Source organism: Triturus cristatus, chromosome 8, assembly GCF_964204655.1.
Source record: "Triturus cristatus chromosome 8, aTriCri1.1, whole genome shotgun sequence".
Classification (NCBI taxonomy): Eukaryota; Metazoa; Chordata; class Amphibia; order Caudata; family Salamandridae; genus Triturus; species Triturus cristatus.
The window spans coordinates 1,269,393,001-1,269,410,811 of NC_140591.1; the positions used below are offsets into that span (position 1 = coordinate 1,269,393,001).

At 52.1% G+C, this 17,811-nt stretch overlaps 1 protein-coding gene across 3 annotated transcripts in view; it reads left to right on the forward strand.

The window, feature by feature from the left end:
- Positions 1-17,811, forward strand: part of CCDC181 (coiled-coil domain containing 181) — a 376,110-nt gene that overhangs the window by 296,126 nt on the left and 62,173 nt on the right. The gene's annotated exons all lie outside the window — the stretch shown is intronic.

Consider the following 17,811-nt stretch of genomic DNA (forward strand, 5'->3'; position numbering starts at 1 on the left):
AACCTGTAATGTAATTGTAAATATCAATAGAATTGTGTGCGATGCATATTATACATCCCCACCAAATAGGAGAAAGGTTGGATATGGCTCCCTTCCCAGATATCTCCAAGCAGGGAGATGCCGATAAGTTCCCATGCTCTAAAACTAGCCATATTTGCCATATGTTCTAACCATGTGCCTTCCCATAGTCGCATTTCAGCTGTCTGAAACCATCCCACTTGAACCATCGTTGTGCACATTGCCAGTACGCCAGGGTTGTCCCCGTAGTCAGGGTGTGTGCACCATATAGTAAGTGTAAAAGTCCATGCGGCTGTATGCACTACAACTGTGCCGCCACTATAGAGTCAATGGTGATAACACACACTTCCTATATGCTATTCGAGGTTGCTTACCGTCCCAAAGAAACTGTAACATTGTTGTTTGGAATGTTTGGAAAAAGGAGGGTGATATTTCATATGCGAAGTTCTGAAGGATGTAAAGTAGCCGGGGAAGAGAAATCATTTTAAATAAAGCCCCTGCTTCAGTATCCCATGTTTTATTTAATACATACAAGCAAAGGTATTGCATTCAAATCCCATGCCCGCTGCTTATCAAGAGTTGCTTACATGCCCAGATACTTAAAATGGTCTGAAGCCACTGCAAGCCTTAAGCTCGGCATGATTACTGGTCACTGGGTAATAAGTAGACTTTGCCCATCCCATGGATAAGCTCAAAGTTTCCCCACAGATTAGCAAAATGAGCATTAAGTGAGGTAGAGACTGTGTGGGATCGCTTATATAAATCAGGTGATCGTCAGCATATAATGGAAGCCTGTCCTCTTTCAAAGGTGGCTGTAAGAACCGATGCAATTGTGCATCACGGCAGATCTACTGCTCTAGGTGTTCTATTGTTAGAGCGAAAGGAAGAGGTGACCTGTCTGGCGCCCCTCTTTATATGAAAAGTTTCGGCCAATGTGCTATTAATCCTTAGAGCAAAAGGAAGAGGTGACCAGTCTGGCGCCCCTCTTTATATGAAAAGTTTCGGCCACTGTGCCATTAATCCTTTTGTGTTCCCAGGGTTCTGTGTACAGTATAAACGTATCAGCCAAAAACTGGACACAAATTCATCCTCTCCAAAAGGCACAACAAAAAGAGTCAAACCACTTCTTGAAATTTATGGAAACTAGAGCTCGCTGTTCCCAGCGATCCAGTGACCTGGCCAGAGTGGTAATAAGTTGCCACAGGTAGTGTCTCATGCTGTGCCACCCACATCCTTATCCACATCCATGATGAGTTAAAATCACCCCGGAGGGGAGGGAGAGCTTGTGTGAGCCAAAGATGGCAGCTTAACCCGAGAGCTCCACAGAGCCGCCTAACATATTCGACAGGAATCCTGCATTAGGACATGAAAAGCTGCTGAACTCGTGCTGCCCTGAATCCCGGAACGCTGGCTCCATGTGAGGAACTCCCTGAATCCACAGAAATCGCCTGCTACGGCGTGCAAGAAGAGCGAGTACTGCTGCCGGGTGCTGTGTCAGGAGGCCTTGACAGACGCTGTGAGAGATGCCCCGCTCGGAGGCGTAGGAGGTACGCAGCTGTAGTGCCAATATCGGCAACAGTTATCACAACACACATAAGTACATAAATAAAAACACACGACACTGAATGTAAGTGGAGAAATATTGCTGCAGGTTTATTAGCATAATAAATATGCAAACACGGTGGGTTATCTTACGGGCGATCCCAGGGCAGGCCAACCCCAAGCCGCCTGCCCGTCTGATAAGCCTAGAGTCACCATGGCAACGCCAATTGGTGTATACCAAATGTTGGGAGGGTCCCCCCCTCCCATCCGTGGACCTCCAGTCCACATGCTTCACACGCCCCCCCGTGATGGGTGGGCGGAGCATACATGGCAGCCCCCGGTTGCTCAGACCCACAACCGCCTGTCGGTTAGCGGGGCGCCGTAGGTCTTCCAGTGGACACGCTAAAGATCCCTGGGTATCCTGGCTTAGCACCACACGGTGCTGCTGCATGCTATACCCCTTGGTATGTGCAGACCCTGGATCGCCCTGTAACTCCTCCACAGCCTTGGGAGTGGCCACCGTCACTACCAGGGCCCCCCACCAAGGTAGACCTATTTCCTTACAACCTGCTGCAGCCAAAGCTTCCCCTAGGTCCAGTAGGAAAAGAACCGTGCCTAAACTAGAGAGGTGCACCCCATCTCCCTCCCGGCACCCTGTGGACTTGGCGTGTATAAGACCCTGCCTGATGAAGGCCAAAACCTCTTTGCTCTGCGCAACTGCGCATGGCTCCAGGTAGACCTTTTTACCTACAGCAACTGATACCGGGCTTCTCCCAGGTCCAGCCAAGACAATCTACGCCCAGCTGGACCGGCGGGCGGCCTGCCCCTCAGGACAGGTGCCCTCATCCTTTCTAACTCCCCCGTGGAATTTGACTGAAACGACCGTAAACCTAAAACTAGGCGTTGGTCCAATGTAGCCTTTGGATGGCTGGAGAACAATCCCTTTGACAAGACACTCCTGCCTGACAGTGCCAATGCGGGAGGGGTAAGAGTTGACAAGCCCGCCTTACCTCCTCCTTCACACAGTTGGAGTATGTCCATCGCCTTCCATCAGTCACCACCAAATGAGAAGCCTTGCCCTCCCAAACTTTTGCTAGTATACCAGGGAGAGACAGGACTGAGTGACCACAGAGGAGGACCAACGTGTAGAATTCTTCACTATCTTGGATCTGGGTACGCCAATTGTTCTCCTGCTAATTGGTAGCCCAAAAGCATTACCCCGGGGTTTCCCTCAATCATGTGGACCATATCGCCCCCGAGGAAGGCCACTTCCACAACCTGCATAGCTGCCAGCCAGTGCTGAAGGGCAGGATACGTTACCCGGTACCGCTACTCGCATCCATGGTACCTGTTTCGTCGAACTCAAGGACGGGCTACTAAGTGAGCAACCAGGCTCCGCCCACTCCTGCCTGGCAGAGCCCATGCGGGAGGAGGTAAGGGTTGACAAGCCTGCCTTTCTTCCTCTTTCACACCGTTGGAGTACGCCCATCGTATTCCATCAGTCACCACCCAATGTGAAGCCTTGCCCTCCCAAAATTCTGCTCATATCCAGGGAGAGACAGGACAGAGTGACCAAGGGGAGAACAACGTGTAAAATGCTTCTCTATTTGAATACTGGGAGAGCCAAATTGTTCTCCTGCAGATTTGTAGCCCAAAGTGTTACCCCGGTGTTTCCCGTAATCATATGGACCATACGCCCCTGTTGGAAGGCCCCTTCCACAACCTGCATGGCTGCCAGCCAGTGCTGGAGGGCGGGAGAAATTGCCCTGAACCGATACTCGCATCAAGGTACCCGTTTCGTCAAACTCAAGGGCGGGCTACTAAGTGAGCAACCAGGCTCCGCCCTAGTATCCAGAGGTCAAACCCAAGCCCCTCCAGGTTCTGCTGCTTCACCTGCCTGTTAACAGGACACCCAGGGCAGACCACCGGTCTATAACCCATGCTTGGCCATGCCTGAGCTAAAACACCTTGAACAGCATGACAACAGGCTAACCACCAGCATTGCGTTCTGAATGTTTCTGGCACTGCCAAGAAACATGCGCATAACTAAAGCAACTGGCACCATGCCATAAAAGTATCCATTCAGCCTCCTATGAGTGCAAAATGTGCTCTTGTGGCGATCCGTATTAGTGTTCCCTCCAAACCAGCCGCCCTAACCAGGCAACTCGCACCCTCTTGGCACTGGCACACTCCCGCCCCAGCTGCCCTAGAGTGCCTGGTCGTGTGTGGCCACAACCTACGTTTTATCACTGACGTTATATCGGGGTAAGATGACACTCAACTAACTCTACTGCTGAGTGCCCGTTGCACCATCGCACGTATGTCTTTTGCCTACTCAGTGGCTGGATGTAAAGTTAGATGACATTGGCAGCCCAGCCCGGGCGAACCTAGCAGCTTACAGTTTCTGGTGCTATAGACAGTACCTGTAGCATGATGAACCGAGTGCAATTCCCTTGCTCCTGTTGAGCACGGAACCCACAACAACTTCTCACCATGGTTCAATACCTTAATGCTGCTCATCGTTTCCTAGCAGAATGTTGACAAATCTATGTTCTGCAATGGCACTACATTGCAGCCTGGACCATTCTGCCAGCTTCCGAAAGACCTTTGTCCTGCTGCCTGGCCTAAGCAATCTTGCCCTGTTCTAGAAGCGCCCGCTTCAGCCCTAGAGCTAACAATTCACCAGTAACCCCAAACTGGCCCTGATGCGAAACAAACCATGCCAAGGCACACAGGTGTGTGTAATAACTAATAGCAGGTCTAACAGCGTCAACAGGCATCCTCAGCTAACAATAAGCATGAAGGAGTAAGGGTTTCCAGTGGGAATGAGATGACAGTAAATACAGCGGGAGGAGCGGCCAATGACCTGCCCAAAGACTCTTCGAAATCCTCCTACCGAATGATGTGGGAGCCCGCCACCAACCTCTGTCCAAGCCTGCCAACCCCACAAGTATTTGGACCCTTATTGCACCAAGGATTGGAGGGGCGGGGGAGGGGCAGTCCGGGCTGAGGAAGTGTGTGATGGAGGACCTGCGTCCTAGAGTACCTATAGTTGGGTTCCACGAGTACCTGATGTGTTAATACTAATAGCGTGGTAGCAACTCAATCAGCACAGGGCAGATGCCCAACTGTCTTACAACCGTGTGAGACACACAGGGAGATAACGGAAGGCTAACCCCAGTCCGACACAGAACAAACCCACCATGTGACTGTGCTCAAAGAAAACTCCATCCCACATCAAACTGAACCAGTGCTGTGCCTGAAAATTACAACCGATATTAGAACCGATGCTACCTCCCTGCTTGCGGAAGCATAACAGAGGGGCCTAAGAACCAAATCACCAGCCCTTCGCTACACGCCTGGTATTACCCCTAGCAGCACTTCTCAAGCAGTAACCATTCTGTATTATACAGCGGCGCGCCGACCCCCCACAGCCATCGCCCAGAGGGGTTAGGGAACAACGCTTGCCACTGCATGATTATGTTACCCCAAGTGCGTAGAGCCTCGTTTAAACATGAGCAGCTGCAAAAGTATTCCTAGCTGAAACTAAGTGACAACAGAGGGACTCGGACCAATGTATTCAGAAGCTGAAGATGTAACGCCTATCGAACATACCTCCTCACCTTTGCACAAGAGGAGAGCGGCGCAACCTCGCTGCCCGCCCCACATCTCTGCATGTTCGACCCCCAGTCCTAGTCGCCCGGTGATGGCATGTGCTGACATAATATCTGTTTGCTCCAGGCCCTCTGCTACGCCCTGGAGGATGTGGCTGTGAGGGACAATAATGCAGCTGGGTCGAGTAAAACCGCACCAAGCAAAGGCAAACTATGTGGCACAATACAGCCATCTTGTAATGGTATACTTCATTCTTTTCACATTTTATTAAACTTGGTACACTTTCTGGGTACAGGTTCCACTTCATTAGTACCAGCATAATACCTAAATACCGCAATAAGCTGAAGAAAGGTGACCAGTGCAGCTTTGCAGGGCTTTCCACTGCTTGGCAGCACGCAAACAAGGTGGGTGGATGAAAGAATCTATTTCAAGTGTGCGGGGACATCTTTCTCTGAGAAGACTCCGGAAAAACTCTGATAACCGAAACAAGGAAATAAGCTGAATCGTTTTGTGCCATAACTGGCGAACCACTGAGGTAGCACTAAATACCACTGCCGGTGAGGTACCGTTTGTGTACCGTGGCAGTATAACGGCGGACTATCCTGAAAATTTCAAAGCAACCCATAACTTCTAGATGCCCCGCATACTGCACGCTCCCTCCGGGCTCAACCCAGCTCCTCCGCTTAGCGGCCGAGGGGCCCCTAAATTTGTGTCGAAAACACACTAAATAACAGATTGTTCCTGGTGCCCAACTCAATTGTACTCATTTAACGACCTCAAGTGGCTGACACGCTGAGCCATTGGTTAGCCTGGTACTAAATATCAGATGCCACTAGTTACCCAGCTCAAAGGTACTCATCTTATCGAGCTCATGTGGATGAAAGGCCGAGCAGAAGGTGACTGGGCACTTAATAGCAGATGGTTCTAGCGACCCAACTCAATGGAACGCAGTTAATCAACCTCAGCTGGAAGAAAGGCTGAGCAATCGAAACAGTGACCCAGAGTTCAGACACCGGTCCCTGTAGGGGGGGGGGATTAGCTCACTGCGCCACCGGACCCGGTCCTATTACCACCCAAAAGACCACTTTCTAGAAGAAACCGATAATACTTCATACCGTGCTGCGTTGCAAATCCTATAAGAATAATGGAATTATTAAATGCTGGAACATTAATTTTCCCTCTGTCACTCAAGCATGTTACAACTGGATTAGTAAAAACTTCCGCCTATGAGTTTGACTCTTGCGCATGTGCAGGGGGCTTCCCCACCCTTGCTGAAGCCTGTCTCGAGACTAGGGAATCTATTAAAACATTTCCTTGAAATGCAAATCATAACTGCGTGAAAATGCCGTTTTTTGACAACAAATTGCCCTTTTGTGCCTTCTGCCACGAACTTCCTTGTGCAAGAGTGACAGCCTTATCAAAACCAGCGAGAAGATAAGAGATCTGCCTAGGATGTCGGTAAGTGTAAACTCGACCTAAGGCTCGGTCCCTGGTCTCCTGCGCCAAAGTCAGCAGCCTGATCCTCGGCGGACGTGCAACCCGACGCTCCACCCCCCAACTACCGAGCAATGCCCCACCCTCCGGGAGACAAGGCAACCAAGGGACGCCGAGGGAGCGCGGCCGCGCAATCCACAGCCATGCTGACCTGTCCTGGCCCGGCAACCCAGTTTAAACATTACTTTAAAATGACTCCGCAGTGGAGGGAGCGGGAAGCGTTGCGATAGAACGCGTACTCGGGCCGAAGGATAGGAGCGCTGGCGTGCGCACCGAGTAACTACATATTTCAGTCACAGCGATAGTGAATGTTATGCCCCAGGAATACAGGATGCGGACGCGACTCCGAGGCTCGATCCCTGGTTTCCTACCCAAGCCAGCAGCTTGTGCCTCGGACCACTGCGCAAACCGGCGCTCCAACCCCCCACTGCCATGCATGGCACCTCCACCCCGCGATGCCTGGCGACCACGAGAAGCCGAAGTAGGCGCCGCCCCGCAATGCACCGTGAGGTCTGGAGGCGCAGGGAGAAGTGAGTGGTGCTACCTGCAGAAGGGGTCCTCAGAGATTGGGCCCGTGTACTTTTATTTTTTATACACTAAGAGCTAGTGTAAAGTAAATTGAAACCTATGTCTGCCCAAAAGTGACCGTCTGTCCCCTGAACAGAGCCGTTCCATGCTAGGTGAACCCAGTTTAAACTGAAGCTGTTCTCGTACTGTTGAAGGCGCGGTATGTACGTTTGTAATCACGCAACACATACAGCACCACCTCGTAGCACGCGTGCTTGTGTAATTTATGACTTGTCCAGGGTGTAAGTCTGACTTCCACCTGTAAACACTCTTTTTACATCGCCCTACAGTACACGGCGCTGCTCACAGGCCACTCCCTGGATCAGCTGCTGGACAGGTTGCGGCCACATTCCAACACACGGAGTGAAAACACACAACACGGAATTGACAGGAGGCCACTTTTCCGTTTCTTTCTCCTTGTCTGCAGAAAATTGCTCGTGATCCCGTACAGCATTTTCTTCGATTCGTATCTCTGGGGTTTACATCTCTGCCTTCAAATTAACTCATGCTCGCTGCCAGCCTGCCATCTTTCTTTTGGTGGGTTTTGTAACGCACTCCGCGCCCCCATACCCCCTTGACGCTGAAGGTTCCTTTCGAGATTTGAACTCTTTCCTGTCTCCCCTTCTGTTCGACCCGGTAGTGTATTCACAGACCGGCAGTGCTGGTTGTTTTGCTTTGCGAGGTGCCCAGCAGGATTCCTGCCAGGCCAGCTTGCCTGGAATTTGCAGCTTTTGCCCCTGATGCCCTTACGCCACATCCTTTTCTAATCGCGGGCCCGACCAAGCAGCTTTCTTGCGCACTGCAGAAAGCCTGCTAGAAGGGTCCCTTCTTTTGGTGCGGTGCAGTAGAAAGGGGGGGAGCCGCGGCCCTCGCAGCCCCCCCAGCACACAACCTCCGGCCCATGCTGGCCGGAACCCTGCTACCGGCTCTGCCGTATTGATCAGAAACGAAAGGGGAGCAGCGGGGCGCCCCCTCCCCCGCAACACGCATCATCAGGCCACCGCGGGCAGGGGCCCTGAAACTAGCACTCCATAGTGCCGATAGGCGTAGGGAAGAGCGTCCCGACCATGCTCCCTCCCCCACCCAAAGAGTTGCTGGGAACCCTCATGGTAGTCGTTGCCCACCCCTATCCACAACATGACCCACCTGGCCGGGGGCTTGGTACGGGCCGCCATAGGAAAAGCAGCAGAGTGAGGCACCTCGCGACGCTCACTGCCACCCTCCACCCACGCACTCAACATCTGGCCCCCACGGGCCGAGGCCCCCGAGCCAGCTCGACAACAAGGGGAGGGGCCTTAACCCCAGAGGAGGGGGAGGGTTGCTGAACCAAGAAACTCCGGCCCGATGCGAGCTACCTCTCGCCCCCAGATTGCCGACCGCTGCCCTGACCAGGGGAGAGGTGCCGCTCCCTCTGCACCCCAGGAGCTGCCCCCCCCCCAAGGGAGCCCGCAGCCAAGGCAATGGCCGGGCTTTGCCGCCTTACATAGGGGTAAGGGGGGGCGGTCAAATCAGTCACCGGAGGACAGCTCCTGGCGTGGTACTGCAAGGTATAAATTGCAAGTAACAAAGGATGCCTCTTTTGCAAAAAAGTAAGCAGCTAACCTATTTACATCATACGCACTCTGAAATATATTTGGCACTCGTTCTGTGCAGCAGGCATATTAACCCTCTGCACGAACATCACCGAAGTCGAAACCACAACTATACAGAGACGCAGCATCCGGTGCTTCAACTAGCATGATAAGCTTCCAAACCCGACGCCCCCAAGAAGCCAGCACAGGTGCGATGGCCCCGGTCTCATCGCCCTAAATCCGGCCCAGCCGGGGCCTCCCACAAGCAATCCAAGAGCTCTACGCTCCACCAAGGCTCTCGGAGGAGTCCGAAGGACCCAGGCTCACCGTCAGAAAATTACTAAACACCGACAGTGTTTCCGACCCGGCAAATGGCGCGACGCTGAACCATGGGTCAGCCTGTGTACGGCCAACCCACTCCACCATGTTTGTGGCAAACACATGGCAGCTCGAGGCCTCCTACGCCCCTGAACTAGCTGCCTCGGCCTCAGGGACGCCGTGAAAGAAATCGGACATTTGGAGCCAGAAGCAACCTCACAGTTGTCGGGTACTGAGACCTGATCCGGGCTTTCCCAGTAACGCTACAACCCCGGTGTTGCATAATTATATAGCGCGACTCGACCCGAAGGTATTGCAACGCTATACACGAGCACCTTATATACATTCACATTCGGCAGGAGATTAAGTGATTTGCCCAGATCACAGGCTGTGGACGCGACCACGAGGCTCGAACCCAAGGTCTGCAGTCTAGCCCCCGGACCACATCCCGTCCCCAGGGACCTCAGGCCCAATGAGAGCCCCTCCCAGGGCAAATAACCAAGGCTAAGGGAAGCCGCCGACTGGGACACGTCTAACCGCCGGCTTTCAACGTACACATTTTTATATCGCCCACCTCAAGCCGACTCACCGCGACAGACGGACGTTCTGGGCCGCTGACGATCGTACCAGGCGAGCGATCGATCGAAGTGTGACTCTATCTCTCCAAGAGAACACGACCGACGCGGAACCAGTAGCCAAGGCGAACGAGCGGACAAGAGGGCGAGGAGGGGGCGGGGACAGCATATGTACCCCCCTTTGCTCCTCCCCGCCGGAAGCAGCTACCTGTCTGGGGTCTCCCCTGGTCAGACCCAGGGACACGACCTCCCACCCCTGTGCCTTCCTGTGGCACTAAGGCGGCCGCCCTCAAAGGGGCGGGCCGCTGCGCAACCCCCCCCCGGGCAGCCTTACAGAGCCGGCCTGCTGGCAAAAATGCGCTCTGACCCCCGGAGTGGCCTGGAGACGACTGGTGAGTTGGAGCAGGTTGGAGCCTGCCGCCTGTTCGCATCGGATCTGCAGTGGAGGGACGTGCGGCTGGCCTCGGGGGATACCGGCTGCACCGCAGCAAGGTGTGTGCTGCCGGTCGTGAGGCGGGCAGGGACATTTTAAGGATTTTGGGGGCCCGGGGCCAAATGTATTTTGGGGGCCATTGTTTGGAACAGCTTTGAATTTATGATCTATTTTCTGCTCTTTCATGTTCTCTTTCACCAGGTCACTGACAGTGCTCAAACACACAAATTCTAAATGTGTTCACATCTAAATATTCATGGATAGTGACGTGTAACCCTGTAGCAGCTCACTAATATTACAGCAAGTAATCTCTGTGACACCCTCCCATCTCTCATATGTGAGGTCGTGTTTTGATCTATACAAAACTTTTTATGGTTGTTGCATGAAGCAAACAACATTTCTCTGCAAAGTGTCTGTCATAGACTCTCACACATCGCCCATATTAAAAATAAATGAAAAGAAAACAGTATTTAAAACGATCTGTTTAAGAATGATTCACGGTCATCAAAGTAAGAGACTCTGCAGAACAGAGCTGGCTCTGTCAGGGGCCCCCCTGAAAGGCTGGGGCCCTGGGCCAGAGCCCACTTTGCCCATGCCTTAAAACGTCTCTGGAGGCGGGCAGTTTTGCTGCTGGCGGTGTGATCAAACGGCCGTGACCCCTGGGCTAGATCGGAGCCGGAGTCACGTGCGTGCCGTGGGGGCGACGGGGAGTCACTGAGTCCCGCGCCCTGCAGAATAAACACACCGATCCTCACGCCACAGCCTGGCTCAGGGTGACATACAGCGCCCGCTGCCCCAGACGCATATGCACACGGTAGGGAGGTTTTGTTTTCCAAGCTAAACGCCTACTGGGACTGTGAACCACACTTGCACATAGCGATTTGAGGCGCCACCACTCACCACGGCTTCTGCTGTATACTGGGTAGGGGCCTTGGCATGGTCAGACACTCACATTGCTTTCCCTGCCTGAGGAGTCTTGGCCTACTGTAAACGGAGGGGCAGACTTGCGGACAGCTGGTGTCTATCTACTCACACTACCTCGTACCACCGCTGGGCCTGAGCTCCAGCGGTGGGAAGCTGAGCAATTCAGCCTGTGCAGTCGCGACGGAGCGCAGGGGTGCCACTCATCCACTGTGCACACCGCACTGTGCTGCCTCTGTGAAGGGCGGAAAGATTGGGGGACGCACCGGCAGCGGAGCGATCGCATACTAGACGCTTCTGCAAGCAGAGCCTGTGGGGCAAGCACCCCCTGAGCAAGACACTTGCACAGACGCTGAGAGTGGAACCTGGTTGGACATCCCTGCACGGCGCCAGGGGAGGCGCGCATTATTGCCTCTGCGCATTCACGATGGGAAAAGTGGATACAGCGTAGCCGAAGCTCAATTTCAAGCAGCGGAAGCCCAGGACAAGAGAGGCCACCCTGGAGGGGGGACATGAGGCACAGGAGGAAGCACCGGAACGGGTGGAGGGTGACATTCGCACCATGCTGGTAGCCATGCAGAAAAACCTGCAGGGCAGTCTGACGGCCATCGAATACAAAGCTGGATTCGCTGTCATATAGGATGGACAGAATGTCCGAACGTGTGGATAAACAGGCAGAGCGGCTGGACATGGCTGAATGTAGGGTTACGGAAGTGGAAGAGGCTCATACTGGAACGGACACTACTCAACAACAGATGGCCAGAGCGCTGCAAGCCCTGCAGGACAAAGCAGAAGGCCTTGAAGCCCATTCTCAGAGATGCAAAATACGGATTACGGGCTTACCAGAATCCACGCAGGTTGGAAATATGGAGCTGTTCCTGGAGAAGCTGTTGGTCACTCTGATAGGATCGGACACGTTCTCCTCAATGTTTGTGGTAGAGAGAGCACATCGTTCGCTAGTCCCGCGGCGTGCTCCAGGGGTCGCCACCTAGACCGATTATTGCGAAACTCCTAAACTACAGGGAACGAGATGCAGCCCTGAGGGTTGCGCGGGAAAAGCAGTCACTGCAGTACGAGGGGTCTGCCATCTCGCTCTATCCGGACTTCACGATCCAAGTACAGGAGGCCCGGAGGCAATTTGCACCCCTTCAACGACAGCTGCGAGACCAGAACATTGACTATGCTATGTTGTACCCGGCAAGGCTACGCGTCAACAGGCAGGGTAAATCCAGGATTTTTACTGACCCCAAAGCACTGCAGGAAGCTCTGAAGGAGTGGTCGAAAGAGCGTCGTGGAAGTCCGGAGCACAGCAGCTTGGAGGGTGCGACTGGAGGCACCTTTGATGACCAGGACTAGACTAAGTCTCGCACAGTATGTTAGCTAGGGGGAGATCTGGCGGGGTGGGTCTAGTGTTGTTATAGAATATTGCAGGCATGGCCGTGGGGTTTATAGTAGAGGGTGGAACTGTGTCCATAGGACAACTCTGAAAATTCATAATGGCAGGTGAATGTTGATTTAAGGGGTGCGAATAGAAAGAGCGCATGCGGAGCACAGCAAAGGAATTAGAAGCCCAGTATAGGTCCTTTGACTAGTTGCCTGATGCACAAGATAGGGTGGGTGGCGGTCGGCTGTGGGCAGCTAGTCTTATTGTACTAAGTTAGTATACGGTCAGGCAACACCTGCCCACGTGTGTGCTCCACAACCGGGGTCTAAACCTATTTAGGGTTATTGCATCACTTGTAGATGTGAATTTGTTATGATTTTGGGGGGAATTGTGGGGATGATTCGCCACTGTACAGTTGGGAACAGCGTGGCGTGGGTGGGGGGAGGGGAGGAACAGAGTCTGATTTACTGCAACGTTTTTAATACTGCAATGTTTCAGCTGCATGGAGATTGTCTTGCGCTCAGCCCCACGACTTGGACTTGTCCACGAATGTTTGCGCTCTCTCTAGGATGACCACTAACAATGCGCATGACAAAATCACACACAGTAGGCTGCGACTGCTGACATGGAATGTCTGGGGCCTAAATGACCATAGAAAGTTAAGGAAGGTTATGGCATACTTGCTACGACATGATATAGATATAGCACTGATACAGGAGTCGCACTTGCCCTTGGATAGTGGTATGCTCCGCAGCGGGAGTTTATTCGGACATACGCATGTGGCTGGATTCACCACGCATGCGCAAGGAGTAATCACTTGGGTGAATCCAAAGTCTCAATTAAAACTTGAGCCGCTTGACTCTGACCAGCAGGGCAGGTATGTACTCTCCAGATGCGTGGGAAAAGGTCTGGACTTGATCCTTGTTAACATCTATGGCCCTAACTATGATAACCCGAAATTTTATACCTCACACATGGATAAAATGCTGGGATATGGGGGTAGATCACAACTCTGGGGTGGTGATTTTAATTGTGTTCTGAACCCTAGCCTAGATAGGTCGGGTGGTCCGGAACGGCGTACTGCTGCATCGGCCCGCATAATTGTGGATGCAATGACGCAGCTGGAGCTAGGTGACGTGTGTTGCGACTGCAGCATCCTGAGGGTGGCAGGTTCACACATTACTCTGCGTTCCACGATTTATCTACCAGAATAGACTACTGGTTAGTGTCCAGGAACATTTATGACAGAATACGTGACTGCGCTGTGCTCCCTCGCATCTTCTCAGACCATTCCCCTATTCTGGTGGAGGCTCCACAGAAACATATTCCCCCTTTTACCTGGCGCTTCCCGCCATATTCATTGTTAGATACATTCTTCAAGTTTGAGATTGCGGAAGCCATTGACACATTCTTTGCTTTTAATGTTGGTTCAGTAGATACTTATGCTACTATCTGGGAGGCATTTAAGGTCTACATCCGAGGGATCGCCATGTCAAGGCACTCCGAAAGAGGCTGTCGGACTTGGAGGCCTCTCTCAAATCCCTTGAACAGAAAGCATTAGGTGGCGCGACGTGGCAAGATTCAAAACGCTGCTAGAAGAATACTATGATACAGCAGAGGCCGAACTCAAGCATTTAGGCAAATATGCGACTGTGCGCCCGTATAGTGAGGGGGAGCGCCCGGGCGCTGTCCTGGCGTCTCTCCTTAAGAAGCGGAGGGAAACTGCAGTGGTGTCAGGGCTTCGGGGTGCTGAGGGGGAGATATTAACTGAAGAGACTGAGATAGCAGCACGGTTCAGACAGTTCTATTCGACTTTATATGGTTCACGCGAGACAGGTGGGGAGGCGGAAATACTGGATTATTTGGAGCATATTAAGTTGCCTTGGCTCATAAGTGAGCATTGTGAATATCTAATGTGCCCATTGGAGCTGGAGGAAATACTCTTGGCGCTGGTGGGGATAAAATCTAGTAGTGCGCCGGGTGTGGATGGCCCAACGGTCACCTTCTACAAGGCGTTCCAAGACCAACTGGTCCCCCACCTACCTTCGCTCTTTAATGAGATATGTTTTGACGGTAGGATGCCGCCTTCCATGAGAGAAGCTGTTATTGTGGCTATACTGAAGCCTGACAAGTCTCCAACTGACTGCTCCTCGTATCGCCCCTTATCGCTCCTCAGTGTAGACACCAAGATCTATGCCAAAATCTTGGCAGCTCGTCTCACACCGTTAGTCCTGCTCCTAGTGGCGCCGGAGCAAGCGGGCTTTGTCCCTGAAAGTAACTTGACATATAACCTTCGGACGGTGTTCGGAGCATTCCAGCACACCCGCCAGGATGTACAGGCTGTTGCGGTTTTCTTGAACATGGAAAAAACCTTTGATTCGGTCGAGTAGCTTTTTATGAGACTGGTGCTGACGAGAATGGGTCTGGGAGGTGTATTTTTACAACTGGTTGGGGCTTTATATAACTCCCCAACTGCCAGAATGAAAATATGAAACTTAGTAACAGAGCCCATATACATCACCAGAGGCACGCACCAGGGTTGCCCTCTGTCACCTATTCTATATGCGTTAGTGGCGGAGCCACTGGCTTGCACACTACGGGAATACCATAGATATAGAGGTATACGATTCCCGGGGTACAAACTGATAGTTTCCGCTTACGCGGACGATACGTTGCTCTATGTTCGGGACCTGGACAGTAACCTGTCACCTGTATTGCGGGAAGTGGTAAAATTTGGTACGCTCTCGGGGCTCCGAGTTAACAGGACAAAATCAATCGTTTTTTCACTCACCCCTGCTACCGAACCTTTTAGCCTGATTATCCATTACAATGGATGACAGGCCGGTGAGATATTTAGGGACTAAGGTACACACTGACTTGGAGGTAGTCTTCAGGGAGAACTACGGGGTGGCTGTTAGCAGGCTAGAGGATGACATAGACAACTGGATCCGACTGCCGCTGTCACTGATAGGTCGGATCGCGTTACTGAAAATGGTGATACTACCTCGATTTCTCTTTCTGTTCTCTAACATCCCTATGGTGCTCCTGCGTACCTTTTTCCGCACGCTTACGTCACTTTTGATAAGACTGGCGTGGGTGGGGAAACAGGCCAGGGTCAAGTGGCAGGTTCTTACACTCCTTTATCGTCTTGGTGGTCTAGGTGCTCCGGACCGGGACCTATACTACAGAGCGGCACAGGGGGCCCATGCTTATTATTGGATGCATGGCCCCCAGGAGGTTCCCCATGTTCAGATTGAGTGGGTGGCTGCGGAGCGACTCCCGGTACCTGCTATGTTGTTTACTCAGATCGCAGGACAGGTATACTAGACTCCATAAATTCTACCAGACATGGGTGGCAGCACTTGCTGAAACTACAAGCAGGGGCGCTCCTATATTCACCGCTCGCCCCCTTGGAGTGGTGTCGCTGGCTGCCCCCGTGCACAGACAGAGGGGTGACGAGGGCACTCAACTCCATGGTAGTAATAACAATCGGAGATTTGTTTACTGAGAGGACAGCAAAGACATGGGAAGAGCTAGAGAAACCGGACCAGCAGATAACACTTTTACACAAATTCCAATTCCACAGAACAAGGCAGGCGCTGATGGGACTATTGGGTAACGATTTGGAGGAGCCACTCACTTATGTGATAAAAGCTCCCTCTCCAGCCCAAATTGTGTCAAAAATATACAGACTAGCACTGGCGTACCGTGAAAACTTTTACACCAAAGCCAGACTTGCGTGGCAAACTGATCTGGACCAAGAATTGGATGATGCGACCTGTAGGTACTGCTGCGAAAATACTGAGCGAATTTCACTGAATAGGACGCACCTAAGGTCGTAAACCTTGATTGTCATTGTGGATGGGTCAGACTGTGGCATGCCACACTGAAGCATGTCTCTATTATTTCATTTGTTTTCTTTTTGTATCAACTGATCATTATACTGTACGGTATCGGATCTCTTGGGTATATAAAAAATGCTAATAAAGTCAGTAAAAAAAAAAAAATCACCCATGAAGATTATTATACCCACTGGGAAGGTCAGTATATACTTCATGAGTGAATCTAGACTATCGCTGGCTAAGGCTTGTGGAGCGTATATAGAAGCTAGTGCCTATTGTGGTCTCCCACCATGCCATTCACTATTGTAAATCTGCTCAGATCATTGTAGGTCACTTTCGAGACCTGCATTGGGAATTGCTTGTGTAGTAGTAGCACTGCCATGCCCCGGGAAGTTGTTGTATAGCCAGAGTGATAGAAACTAGTATAGAGCCCTGTGCCCCCAGAGATACCCAGCACCAAGGTGCATTCAAAATGGCACAATGGAACCAAAAAAATGGTATAGGTCCGAGTCCAGTGTTTTTCGAGTCTTCTCTGGCTTGGAAGAGTGTGGCCTTGATGATCCATCACTGCCACCCTTGTTGTCCCTTCCATTCTGGTTTGGTGGACTGTCCATCTTGGGGTTCTCCACCGTGTTGACTCTGGGTCCCCGTCTCCATGAGCCCTGACGTGTCCTATTTCGGGGGGGGGGGGGAGGGGGGGGGGAAGGGAGGGGGTCCAGGTGCTGCCCTGCTGGGCAGGAGACTAGGCCAGCGCTAGACTGCCGACGCCTGGTTGCCATACCTCCAGCAAGTCCCAGACTTCTTGGGGTGTCTCGAAAGAATGTGATTTATTTGCTTGCAAGACAATTTCACAGGGAAAAGGAGAATGTATCTAAGCTACATCGCTTTTAGCTTCTGCTTATTTGCTGCAAAAGATCTCCGCACTTGTTGCACCTGCAATGTATAGCCCGGGTATATGCTGACATAGGCCCCCTCCAGAGTGTGTTCCGGCTGAGTCAGAGATTGGCAGAAGATGGCCTCTCTGTCAGCGTAATCGAGGAAATGGGTAATTAGGGCCCATGGTGCCACCCCGGACGGCGGTCAGCCCTCAGAGACCAAGGGGCTCAATTTTAAAGCAGGTCAGCAGTGAATCCACGACCCAGAACCTGAGCAAGGCAGCCAGGAAAGTTTTGGAATGTGCTCATTCATACTTTTAGGGGATCTCCATGATCCGGAGATTGCTCAGTCTTGACCTTCCTTCAGCATCCTCAGCTCTCCATTCCAGATGGCCCACCACCCCCTTCAGATGGACAGCTTTTGCAGTCAGTGTGTGCATTTACAATTCTAGTTTCAGTATCTGTAACTGTGTCTGCTATTTTCCTAAGGTCTTGGTGCAGGCGCATCACCTCAGCACCTACACTTCCGAACTGCATCCCCAGACATTTTTTGGTGTTGCAGATGGCTTGGAGTATTTGTACCGAGGATATTTGATCCTGTGAGGATGGGCTGTCTGGTCACATTACCCCATAGCCTGCTTGGGGCCAGTCAATGT